Genomic DNA, 14,487 nt, shown 5'->3' on the forward strand with positions numbered 1-14,487 from the left:
TTTCTGAAATTATCCTGCTCATTATCCTTATAGCACAATAGTATTCCATTATAATTATATACCACAACTTTTTCAGCCATTCCCTGATTGATGGACATTCTTCCAATTTCCAATTTTTAGCCACCACAAAATAGAGCTGCTATAAACACCCTTGTGCAAATAGATCCTTTCCCCCCCTTTTTTTTTTTAAATCTCTTTGGCATACAGATGGGTATGTATGGTTTGACCACCCTCTGGGCATAGTTCCAAATTGCTCTTCAGAATGATTGGATCAGTTCATAGCTCTACCAACAGTGCATTCATATTCCAATTTTCCCACATCCCCTCCAACATTTAACATTTTCCTTTTCTGTCGTATTAGCCAATCTGATAGGTATAGGGTAGTACCTCATAGTTGTTTTAATTTGCATATCTTTAGTCAATAGTGATGTAGAACTTTTTTTTATATGACTATGGTTTTGATTTTTTTGTCTGAAAACTACCTGTTCACATCCTTTGACCAGTTATCAATTGGAGAATGACTTATATTCTTATAAATTTTACTCAGTTCTCTATACATTTGAGAAATGAGGCCTTTATCAGAGATACTTGCTGTGATTTTTTCCCCTAATCTTCTGCTTTCCTTCTAATTTTTGCTGCATTGGTTTTGTTTGTGCAAACCCTTGTGTATTTTTTTAATCTCTCAATGCTCCTTTTGTTGTTGTCATTGTTAACACATACTGCCATCTTCCATTCTCTCTCTCTTACAATACTCTCTAGAGATGGGTTAATTTCTGTCGTTACTTATTGACCTTTCTATTTTTCCTGTTACTTGGTGTGTTTGTGCATCAAATACTCTGCTCATGTCTGGCTTTTTTTTTTTTAACAGAAGTGCCTCAAATGCTTATTTACTAAATCTTTTCATTGATGATGATTAGCAGCTAAGTGGCACAGCACATAAAGTCAGGAAGACCTAAATTTGAATCCTATTTCAGATACTTACTGGTTGTGTGACCCTGGACAATTTACTAGAACCTTCTCTGCCTCAGTTTCCTCAGCTCTAAAATAGGGATAATAATAGCATCTACTAGGAGATGAGGTCAAGATGACAGAGTAGCAGGAAGAAGTATGGTGAGCTCTCCCACCTCAAAACTCCTACAAACAGGTCATCAAGAAAACTCACCAGACTGAATCCCGATGGGGAAATCCAAGAGAAAAAATCACAATGAGCCATTTGTCTAGCCCGGCTCAGCAGAGAGAGACAGACAGAGAGGTCTGTGGATACTGGAGGCCAGGCTTGGCAGTAAGCACACTGTGTGGAACACTCCAGCCCCTAGGGAGGGGCTGTGCACCAGGGCAAGAGGAGGTCCCAGATCCACACTGGGGCACACACGCAGGGTGAGGGACCAACTGCCGACTGGCTGCTTCATCTCTCACTAGCCAGTCCTGGGTCACAAAACTAGGGTGAATTGAGAAGGTCTTTCCCTGGAGGTGATGTTCTGTAGTAGGGAACAGCTTAGACCAGTTCAGAAGCGAGCAGCAGCCACTGAGCGGTCTCAGACCTAGGAAGCAGAGCTAGTTCTCAGGTCCAGCTTCCAGCCCAGAGGAATAAGCAGGGTAGAAATCCTAGACCAAAAGGAAGCCTGCAGGTCTGTCACTCTGAATCAATAGAGATTCCCAGCTGGCTGAAAATAGTTGAGTCCAGCAGCATCTTCTCTTTCTCTGACCCAAGTCCAGGTCAGGTACTTGCAAAGGTGAGACCAGAGGGCCAGCAATCAGACTTTGTCTTGGATTAGACCACTTTGGGAGCCCTGAAAGCTCCAAGGTCCCTAACCCAACCCTGAAATCCTGCTACAGCACAGTATTTAATACCACAAGAAAGCGGCAATAGGACCAGCCCAGATCTTCCCTCCACTCCTGTATAGAGCTCAGCCCTAACATCAAGTCCAAAGTCAGGAAATGGGCTTGAAGAAGAGGGGCAAAAATCCCACCATATATCCTACCAGCTATCATAATAATAGAGTTGCTCAAGACCCAAATCCAGAAGAAAGAAAGGAATAACTCCAAAATACCTCAAAGTAAAGTCTAAGAGAAAAACACAGTTTGGGCACAAATTCAACTGGAATTCCTGGAAGAAATGAAGCAAGTATTATAAGAAGAATTTTTAAATGTTTTTATAAGCATAATGAGAGTGTAGGTAGAAAAAAATGGAAAATAAATGTTATAAAAGAAAGAATTGGAAAGAGCATTAGCAGCTTGGAACAAGAGGTACAAAACCTTGTCCAAATGACAAACTTCCTGAAAATTAGAATGGACCAAATGAGACAAGAAATGTTAAAAACAAAATTAAAAGGCTGAAAAAAGTAGAAGAAAATGTAAGGTATCTCACAGTAAAAACAACTAACCTAGAAAACAAACTGAGAGGGGAAAAAATTAAGACTCATAAGAGCCTAGGCATCATCTTTAAGGAAATCTTAAAAGAAAACTGCCCAGATCTCTTAGAAGCAAAGGGCAAAGTAAAATCAGAATTCACCAGTCACCCCTTGAAGGAAAGCCCAGAATGAAAACTCCCAGAAACATGACCAGATCATCAAAACCATCATAAGCACCATAACCAAAAAACAGAGTTTTCAAGTCAAAGAAAAAATATTACAAACAGTCAGAAGAAAGAATTCAAGTGCCATGGAGTCATAGTCAGAATCACCCATGATTTAGCAGCCAACTTGTAACTTGTAATATGATATTCCAGAAAGCAGAAGACATAGGCTTACAGCCAAGAATAACATACTTGGCAAAACTGAGTATAATTCTACAGTGTAAAAAATGGATCTTCAATGAAATAGAGAATTTCCAAGCATTCTTGATGAAAAGACCAGACCGGTGTAGAAACTCAAGGTCCAACACAGGAATTAAGAAAAGGATAAAAAGGTAGACATGAAGGAACAATCATAAAGGACTGTGAATAAACTGCATACATGCAAACATGGGGAGATGATATACATATCCCTTCTGAATCCTATCATCATCAGGGATCCAAAATGGAATCTATTAAGACCAGGCTTTGGATTGATTACGTAATGTCTTGATGATCTTAAGGAAAGAATCAAAAGAGAGAGGAAGAGGAATACACTGGAGGAAAGGATGCGGTGGGAAGGGAAAGGAAAGGTAGGGAATATAATTGAGGTATACAAGTAGACATCTGTACAAACAAGGAGTGAGGGTAGCAACTGACATTTGAACCTCATTCTCTTCTGAACTGATAAAGGAGGGAAAAATATATACACATAAAGAACTGGGTACAGAAATACATTTACTCAACAGGCAAATGGGGAAAGGCAAAAAAAGGGAAGGCAGAAATACAGGGAGGGTATATCAAGGGAGGTATTAGTTCTAAGCAGAATGAACTCTGTAGATGTACAAAAGCATTCATAGCTCTTTTTGCAGTGGGTCTTAAGATTATCTCTGAGGGGTATTCTTCTAATACTATAGTTGATGGTCTCCCACTGATGATTATCAATGATCTCAATTGCGCAGATTTAATTAACTTTTAGAAAGTAGTATTTATTAAGGTGGCATAGTAAGAACAGTGGGTACAAAACATACTGGCAAAAGCTTATGAAACACTTACTAATAAATACTCATGGAGTCCAGAGCGAAGTAGGTTTAAGCTTGGAGAGCACATGTGGCCGAGGGGTTAACTCGTAGCTCCTAAAAGTATCTTTGTTAGAGTTCTCAGGATGTTCTCCATAGGTACAAAGGAGGTTTTCTGCTAGGCTTTTTGCAGTGTCTTGAATTTGCCTCAATCTAGTCTGTTTTTGACTACCACATAGACATTGCCATCAGCTGATAGAAAAATGCTGTCATGATGCTGAGGAAAATACAGGAAGTCCATGGCACTCTCCCTGACCCCTCCCCGAAATGATTTCTTTTCAAGGATTTGGCTAGATATATTCCACTCTCTCCTGGCTCATGTCCTGCCTGAGGTCCCTCACCACTTACTCAAATCTCTGTAGACCAAACAGGCTTGATATTTTACAGATGATCCAGGGGGCATCACCAAGTTTCCTCAGCCAATCAAAACTTGTTTCCTATGCAACATCACTGCAGTTAATCAAGGATTTTCTTTTCTCTACTTAGTCTAAAGGCTATGATGGATTAACTCAACACAGAAATGTCCTATCAGGGCTTAGCATCTTGATACTTTAAATGGGATGGGGTGATTTGGATGGTTTACTCAAAGGACCTCTCAACCCTTATATAGTTATGTATAGATGCATACCTTCTTTAGCAAACAATATCTATTCATTTATTTCCACAGAGAAGAGTTGAGAACTGCAGTCACAAACATCCTAACTAGCAAACAATCAATCAACATTAATTATGTGCCTATCATGTTCCAGGCATTGTGTTAAGGGCTGGGGATACAAAAGGAGGCAAGAGTTCCTGCCCTCAAGGAGTTCACAATCTAATAGGGAAGAGAACAGGAAAACAAATATATGCACGTAAGTTATATACGTGATAAATAGGAAATAATAGATGGAAGGCATTAGAATTCAGAGGGCTTGGAGCTTTCTATAAAATCAGGAAATGTAGCTGAGACTTAAAGGAAACCAGGGAAGCCAGTAGGCAGAGTTGAGGAGTTAATGCAATGTTCCCTACATCTTTACATACATCATTGATGGGAATATAGTGCAGTGTGGGATAATAGATGAAGAACTGGCCTTCAGACCAGGAAGGCATGGATTCAAGTTCGGTGTCTGACACGTACTGGGTCTGGCATCTTGTACCAGTCACTTTATTTTTTGGTGAGGCACTTGGGGTTAAGTGACTTGCCCAGGGTCATACAGCTATTAAGTATCAAGTGTCTGAGGCCAGATTTGAACTCAGGTCCTCCTGACTCCAAGGCCGGAGCTCTATCCACTGCACCACCTAGCTGTCCCTATACCAGTCATTGTATCCTCAGTCATCTAGGCAACTCTAGAAATTGCAGAGAAGGCGCTGACCTAAGAGTTTCTTCATCTGGAAGTTCACTTGGCTGATGAAATCATGGGTCCAGTCCCTATCTTACTGAACAACAGAGACCAGGCATTATGGAAAGCATTATGGGAATTAAAATTTTATTGGCTCTGCTACAATCCACCCCTTGGAATCTTATATAATGTCAAATTTGGTGATCATTGAATGGATAGATGAGGTATAAACTAGGGCCACCACTGGATGCTATGAGAGAGTAGCAGAGTCATTATGAGAGGGTAAGGGCATAGGTGCTGATGAATTAGTTGGGGACCTCTGAATTAATTCACAGACCAAAGATCACCAGTATTTTCTTTGCTTATACTCTATACTAAAGGTGTCAAACACCCAGTGCAGCCCATAACATTTCAGAGTGGATCTGAACCAGATTAAAATGTAACCAGGAAATATTTAATAAAATTTTAATTATTAAATCTAATTATCCAATAGTGATTTAATAATTAATCTTATAATTCAATTATTTAATAATTAATTAGGAAACTTATTTAACAATAAAGTATTAAAAACCAATCATTTAATAATTAATTGTCAAACAATATTTAATAATTAATGGACTTGATTATTCAATAATTATTCATTGGACTTAATTACTTCATAATTAGTTGTTGCATATTGTTGTTTAATAATTAATTATCGGATTTAATAAAATATAATAACATCTAGATAATATAACTTTTTAAAACTAAGCCAATGTGTTGCCCATAGGCTTCCTTATCCCTGGTTTAGTGGATCCATTTCTATTTGAATTTGACGCCACTGCTCTTTGCCGCCATAGTAACAAAGGGAATCAATGAAGCATTTATACATATATCGATTTGTAACTGGCTCTTATAGAAAGGACTTTTCCACCCCTTTACCTCCATCACTCTCCATCCACAGATGGATGCACAGGGACACTGGGGTTCATTATGAGGCACTGAGTATGCTTCTTGCATTAGGAACATTTCCTGGGAGGCATTTTGCTGGGAAGTAGGACACTGTGGTAATAACATTACATCTATTCTAGAAGGTCTGGGGCTGAAAATTATCAACTTGCTTCTCATAAGTATGCTGGAACAAAACCCTTCTCAGTTCTGTTTGATCCTGGGTAAAGACACAGATTTTATTTTTTGAATGGCTAATTTGTACATTGAAAATTTTGTTATTGTTTAGTCCACAGTCCAATATGTGGGAGGAGGGGGCCAAGTTTTCTATTTAGAGGAGAAAAACAATAGGGAAAGGGGTCAGAGAGAACATCATTCCCTTTGCAGGAGAGCCTCTCCAACTTTTCCCAGCAGTCCAATACAGGCACAAAGTAGTTTGCAACGTTGCATGTGCTACTCAGCACTCAGGCAGAGCCTGCTAAGCCTTTCCCATGATGAGTCACTGATTCATCAGTCAAGTGCACAAACTGGGGAGGAAGAGGAAACGAGACAGGTACGCAGTAGTATCAGAGGCCTGAACTGGAGCCGGGCTCAGGCCTGACCAGAACTTAGGGCCGTACGGCAGCTGGTGAGAGGGAAGTCCAGTCAGAAGCTCCATTCCCTCCTCCAAACCTTCCAACCCTTCCCCATTCTTCCAGAACACAATACTGGGGGAATTTTCACTCCAAAATGAAAACTCAGTCCTTTCCCTCAGCAACCCCCTCCTCAGATCAGATGAAAAGGTGATGGAGGAGGAAAGAAAGGTATCTATGGACCCCGTCACAGCCTTCTACATTTTGTTTCCATGGCTATCTATGTTTTATATTACTAGATAGAGCTAATAAATTAGATGGCCATTGAAGTGACTCTGTCTAAGTCTCTAAGTTCATGGTTCAGGATTGAGAAGGGGCAAGCTAACTCATGGGAGAAGATATCATCCTTGTTTCCCTCAGGGTGGGGGCTAAGCCAAGTACAGATTTTCTTCAATTTTGTTAATTTCTCATTGTATTCTAGAATAGGGGTTCTTAGCTTTTTTGCATCATGGACCCCTCTGGGAATTTGGTGAAGGCTGCGGACCCCTTCTTAGAATCATATCTTTAGAATCATTCCCCAATTGATAAATGGTCAAGGGATATGAATAGGCAATTTTTCAATGAAGAAATCAAAACTACATACAGTCATATGAAAAAAACACTCTAAATCATCATTGATTAGAGAAATGCAATTAAAACAACTTTGAGATATCATTTTAAATCTGTCAGATTGGCTAAAATGACAGATACCCTTCCATTGGAGAATGGCTGAACAAGTCGTGATGTATGATTGTGATGGAATACTGCTGGGATATAAAAAATGATGAGGTGGTTGATTTTAGAAAAAACATAAAAAGACTTGGACCTATGAAGGAAGATGCCTCCAGAGAAAGAATTGACAAATAGAAATATACATCGTATTGTCTTACATATATGTATGTGAGTATATATATACACATTGAGACACGTATATATGTGTATGTATATGTTCATGTTTAATTGTAGCCTTCTCTAGGGTGGGGTAGGGAGAGATGGGGAAAAATAAAATTAAGAAGTGCACAGCAGAGAACAGAAGAAAACTTAGAAGGAAGCACAGAAAAGCTGGATAGCTTTGAAAACAATGTGTAGTATTTATTAAATAGATTTTCAAAAAAGTGAACAGTTTGAAATGGAAATTTATTGTTTTATATTTAATCCTCTCTATGTTCTGCAGTGTGCATTGAAATGTTCTTTTTTCTTTTTGTATTTTATATTTATATTTAAAAGGAATAAAATTTTAAAAAGAAAGTGAAAAAAAAGAATCATATCTTTAAATAATTGAAGGAAATGCTAATTTTCAGTTAAGGGTTAGTGAAAACAAAATTGTAATTTTTTCACCATCCCCTAGTTCACGGATCTTGTGAAATCTACTTATAGACTCCCCCCCTCCCGTTGGGGTCTATGGATCCCACATTAAGTACCATTGTTCTAGAGCATACCCACTAAACTGGTTTTGAATCTAGAGAGAGAATAAGTAAGATGAACCAATAGCAGATAAGAGGTGAAGATTGATGTAGCTGTCCCAGTGGACCTGAGAGGCATCCTGCATCATATACCCCTACCCCACTGTCTCTACACTGTAAAGAGTTGTGGGTTGGTTGGTTGTTGTCCTTTGTTCTCGAAGAGGACCAAAATGACACCACTATGTTGGGGTCAAGGCACAGTGTGGCTGATCAGATCAATACGAGCTCGGAAGGCTCTGCCACAGGTCGAACATGTTATGGCTGTGCTAAACATTGCTACCCTGAAGACTATGCACAGTTCCCTTTCCAGTGGAAACTTGACTCCTGCTCAACTTGCTCTAATCCTATATTACTTGTTCTCAGAATATTTCAATTGCATATAACTCTGTATCAACCTCATTTGTCTTTCAGTGTTGTGCTCCCTCATTTATGTTCCAACTTGATGTGACTCACTTATCTATCTTATCAATCCATTGTGAAAGACTATACAAAGATCTCTCTCTTTCTCTCTCTCTCCTTCTCTCTCTCTCTCTCTCTTTCTCTCTCTCTCTCACACACACACACTCACACACACACACATACATACATACATACACATACACACACAGAGTTCGGTGGAAAATTCATGTCTTTGGTCAGACTCTTGCCTTTCAGCTGTAAGAAAGATGAGGACACCACAACCATTCCTTAAGCAATGATTCACAGAGTGCTGGGTCCATTCTATAACAATTCTTGTCCCACTTCTTGGATTGTTGCCTCTCCAAATCGGGTGAGTCGGGTCTTCCATTTCTGACGACCCAAGCCCCACCCCTACAGAAGAGAACTTTTGAAATATTTAAGTAGAAGCTCAGAGAGGATTAAACTCCTACCTAGACTTTGTGTGTCAGAAGACACAATACGCCCGAAATGAAAATTAGATTGGGTGAATGCATTCTTCTGGAAGTCCGGTGTGTATTAATGTTGCTTGTCTTAGTTAAGGCACTCGGGGCCAGTTGGCTTTGGTTTTGACAGTTGTCTTAGTTGGAAATCTGATCCTGCCTGGTTTAGTTACTTTTTTCCCAGGTTGAAATTGGCTGAGTTAAACTAGCTTCTGCTATCAATCAGCACCTTGTATGTATGTGACTATCTGTCTCTGATAGTCTGTTACCTGAGCTAAGCCTAGTCTCTGGGATGTTGACTGCTCCAGAGAATCTTCTAGAATTGTAGAAGCAAGGAGCCTCCTTAAGGAATTTGGCACCCAGTTTTAACAAAGCCCTCTACTCAAAGACTGAGAAAGAAGTGGGCAAAGTGGGTCTGGCTTGAAGGGGTCTTTAAGCCTGTTTGTATGCATTGCACGTGTGCACCCACGAGCATCTGTCTTGGTTATATGGTGTGAAAATTTGGACCTTCCAGATATGAAAGGGTCTTGGATCATTCTATTTGCCCACTTGGTATAAGCATTGTAATGAATGAAAGTCAGGGACCTTCCTGGTTAAACCAGAGCTCTGGTAGTTATCATGGCTACAGCCAGCTACCACCGTCTGATAGTTCTTTTGTAGTTCCTAGCTCTGGCGGCTAGGTATGGATGCCTGACATTTCTACCGATTCTCTTTGCCAACTATCATTGTCTATCATGCCTTTTGCTAGTCCTCCCTGGTTAGGTGATTGTGGGGGTTGGTTTTCTCTCTCCCATCATGAATCTTGAATGTTCTTAGACTCCAGAGAAATACGGAGTGAGGGCATGGCTGCCTGAGTTGGATGGCATCTTCCAGGCCTCCACCTGGCATCTCCCTCCACACCCCTGGCATCTCCTTCCACACCCTTTAGATGAATGAGAAGTGGAGACTTAGTCTGCGACCAGCTGTTGTACAAACACTGAGACCGATTGCAGCATCTATTTGTGGTGTGTCCTGCTTTCTAGCTCTGGTTGTATCGGTTGAGTTTTTCTGAAGGTCTGAGATCTTCAGAGGTACAACAGTTTATTTTATGCCCACCCATTATAGTCCTAAGGCCTGTCTTTTGTTTTCTTTTTCAGAAAAGTTGAATTTTATTACCCAAATGATTCTAGCAGGATCCAAATCTACATAAAATAGTGCCTCAAAAAGAAAAAAAAAATCTAAAAAAAGCAATGAACTTCAGCTGCTTGAAACTGAAGGGAAAAAAATGTGAATTAATTTTGTACCAATCCCAGAAGAAAGCCAACTATCATGCTGAATTTGTGTTCATATGGCTAAATTAATGCCAACAGGGGTGTTTGTTTTTTAATGTACCTATGTGATTAACCTTTAAGCTAAAAGGTAAGAATTGAGGCAATTTAGAAAAGTTTACACTTTTAGTTTCTAATTTGGAAAGAAAATTGGGGCATATAACAGCTGAGGCAAAAGAAAAGCAACTAAAAAGATTGATTGGAGGCCTCTTGTGGCTTCTATAGTTGACTGGCTAACTGTGAGCCTGAATTATAGAGAACGGAGGCATGATCTCAAAAAGCTGAGGTGCCTCCCTCCTTAGAAAAACAAAAACACATCAGTTATAAGTCAAGCAAATCAGTGAGTGAGTACAGACTCAGAAGAGTGGAGTGGTCAGTGGAGACAGCAGGGCACAGTGTAGGAGATAAGCCAGCATCAGAGCCAAGCAATCAAATGGCATGGAATGGAAAGAAACAGAGTAGAGCAGTGGCTTTCAGAGTGTGGTCTGGGAGCTCCTGGGGGACCCTTTGACCTTTTCAGGAAGTCCATGGAGTCAAAACTATTTTTACAGTTTCATTAAAAGACAGAGATATTTTAATTTCTAATGCAGCAAATATCAACAGACATAACATATATAAACAAAAGCTCTTTGTGAGGGGTCCTCAATAATTTTAAATGTTTAAAAAGATCTAAGACCAAAAGGTGTGAGAACTGCAGAAGTGGAAACTGCAGCTAGTGTCTGAAGTGGGATTTGAACTCAAAATTTGAACTAATAACCAGAGCTCAGATAGATAGATATAGGGATAGAAGGAGAAATGGACAGAGACAGATGGATGGAAAGACAGACAGGCAGGGATGGATGGACAGATAGATAAACAGGCAAACAGACAGATAGATATGGATGGATGAATGGAAGGATGGATGGACAGACAGTCAGACAGGCAGGCAGACAGATAAATGGGTGAATAGAAATGGATGGATGGAAGGATAGATGGACAAACAGAGAGAGATGGACATACAGACAGATGGACAGACAGGCAGATAGGTAGATAGACAGACAGACAGGAAGGCAGGCAGATAGAGATGGATGGATGGAAGGATGTAAAGACAAAGTATTTATTAAGCTCTTACTATGTGTTAGGCACTGTACTAAGCACTGAAGGTACAAATGCAAGAAAACGAGATAGTTCCTACTCTCAAAGAGCTTCCAATCTAATCAGGGAAGACAAAACATAAAGGGGGAAGGTAGTTAGTTGGTAAGGAAGGAGAGCAACAGGGAGAGTGAATTGAGCTGAGAGTGAAGTGACCATCTTGGCTGGGGACCCCTCCAGAGATGGTGACCCCAGCTAGGGACTCACCAGTAAGGAGAGCAAGCCTCAGGGCAGAATCAGTCAGAGGTGGACAAGGCAGCTGGTGAGGAGGTAAAGTCTGGAGAATGAGCAGTGGAACAAAAAGGCATGGAAGAGAGCAGAATGGCTTAGAATGAATTGAAGAAGGATTGTGTAGAACTGTGTGGAATAGAGTGGAAAAGGCACAGAATGGAGTGGAATTGTGTGAAGGAGCACAACCCCTTGTTGGTCTGGTGCACTGTAAAAAACTGAGACTTTTGTCTTCAGTCCCTGAGTACCTCACTTTACCCCATCTGACTTCAAAGGGGTCAGCAGATCTGAGGGTCTGACAGAACCAGTGAAGGATATAAAGAATAGGGACCCAGATGTTGATCCATCGTCCTATCTGGTAGAATTCTTTCTGATTCCCCCTGGCAGACACATAACCTGGGGGGAAGGAGCCTTTTCTACCTAAACTCAGTACTGGTCACCTAATTTCTATCTGCCTCAGTTTCCTCATCTATAAAATGGAGATAATAATAGCACCAACCTCCCAGGATTGTTGTGAGAATAAAACAGAATAATACTTGTAAAGCACTTGATACAATGCCCAACACATAGTAGGCGTTATAGAAGTATCCAGGGTCACATAGCTAGTGTCTGAGGTAGGATTTGAACTCAAAATTTGAACTAATAATTTAAGATCATTAAAGAGAATTAAGAATAGGAGGCAATACTCAAGAGAAACAGTAATGAAGTTCGTGGCTGTAAATACCTGTTCAAAAATATGCATTGTCATTATAAAGGTTTTTGGATTTGCAGCCTTACCAATTAAAATAATGGGCAGCTGGGTGGCACAGTGGATAGGCATGGGGCCTGGAGTCAAGAGGACCTCAGTTCAAATCCAACTAATACAGCTAATTACTTCAAGTATTCAAGAATCCACACATTGAAGCGAGTGACTTCACCAAGTTTGTCTCAGCTTCCTCATCTGTAAAATGAGCTGGAGAAGGAAATAGCAAAACATTCCAGTATCTCTGCCAAGAAAACCCCATCTGGGATCACGGACAGTTGGACATGACTGAAATGAATGAACAACAACAAATAACCAATCAAAATTACTCTGAGCCTTGTCCATTGGTTAAAACTCTGCCTGGAAGAAGAGAGCATGAGAAAGAGGGACAAAAAAAGGGGAGAGTAACAATAACAAATAATAACGATTTGATAACAGCATTTGACAGCCCTTTCAGGCTTACAACTAACTGCACACGTTATTATTTTATCGTGGGGAGGAGACTCAGAAAGGGGCGAGGACTTGGGGAGGGGACACAGGAGGACACAGAGACGAGATGTAGAATTGCAGTGAAACAAAGAAATCCTGTTTTAACAAGATTCTGCAATTTCCAGGCTATGCGTTGGCCTTCCATAGTCCTCCAGTAGGTGGCAGTGTTTACCTGATATCTTCTCAAATCTAAAATGGCCCCGAACTCTTGAGAATAAAGAATTTGGCTGATACAGAACAAGACAGGACTTCTCTTTGGCAAAGGTGGTTCTTTAGACCTTTAGAACTGGAAGAGCCCTTCAGATCATTTAAGCCAATGCCTTTTTTTTTTTTTTTTAAACCAAGGAAGAATCTGAGCCTAGGGCAATGCTACTTAACTTGCCCAAGGTCACACAGCTAGTAAGTGAAGCAACCCAAGACTCAAAGCTTATTCAGTCTGACAAACATTAACCAAATGCTTAATATGAGCCAGGAGCTAGGGACACAAAACTAAAAATGAAATCGTCCCTCCTGCTGAAATTACATTCCATGGATATTCCAGGACTTTTAACTCCAAGTCCAGTACTATATTCAATACACTGCGACCTGTTTGCTGTAAGGTTTCCTAATGAGAGTAGGCAGGAAGGAAAATATAGGTTGAAGAGGGAGCTCATAGATTGAGGAAGAAATAGACAGGCACATAGACACAAACAAACCATGCTTAAGTTACCTCCAAATCTACCTGATATTCCCAAGGAAGCCACGGAGGGGCAGCAGAGAGCTGCTAAAAGTCACACTTCGTCCCTTTCCCATCTGTCCTCGAAGGATACCTAAGAACTCCAGAACCACCACCCTAGACCAGGCCTCCTCACCTCTTGTCTGGAATATTGTAGTCAGGCCTTTCCATCTCCACTCTCGTCACTGTGCACTAGAATGAAGGATCCACCCACCACCTCCTACATCGCTTCCCTACCCACCACCCCGAAGACACAATGACCTTGGATTGGAGAGAGCCCCAGACCCTCTGCTCCCCTGGTCACTCCCACCAGGATTCTACCTTCAAAGTGGAATTAGCCTTCTTACCATTTCTTCTATTCATTCCTTTCTCTCCTTCTATAATTACCACTCATCTATACTTTTTCTTTTAAATTCGGAACTCAAACACTAAAGGAGCATTTTTGTGTTCTGTATATATGGAAACAAATACACAAGCAGAACACAAAAAGAGGATTATGTATGAAACTTAATCTCCATTTCATACCACTTGTTTTGTTTTGGTTTTGGCTAGGCAATGGGGTAAAGTGACTTGCCCAGGGTCACACAGCTAGTAAGTGTTATGTGTCTGAGGGCAGATTTGAACTCAGGTCCTACTGACTCCAGGGCCAGTGCTCTATCTGCTGCACCACCTAGCTGCCTTGTTCTAATGTCTTTTTAAGTTTGTCCTTACGATATTGTCCGTGTCAGAATCGTTCCCCTGGTTCTGCTGACTTCACTCTATATTGGTTCATGTTACCCAGAATTCTCTGAAATGTTCTCACCACTTCTCACAATGAAAGAAGACTTAATTATATTCAGATGCCATATTTTCCAGCTATTCCCCAATTGACGGACACCCCTGTAGATTCTAGTTCTTTTTTTTCTTTTGCCTTTTAATCCCCCCTTCAGGATCAAGAAGTTTGTTTAACTTGCAACTATGCCCTACTCATGTTATTCTTCCTCTATTAACCACAACCCCCATTTCACATCTTCCCACTCTCTGGACTTTCTCTACCATGCCACAGAA

Source organism: Vombatus ursinus, unplaced genomic scaffold (assembly GCF_900497805.2).
Source record: "Vombatus ursinus unplaced genomic scaffold, bare-nosed wombat genome assembly UNPS02014775.1, whole genome shotgun sequence".
NCBI lineage: Eukaryota > Metazoa > Chordata > Mammalia > Diprotodontia > Vombatidae > Vombatus > Vombatus ursinus.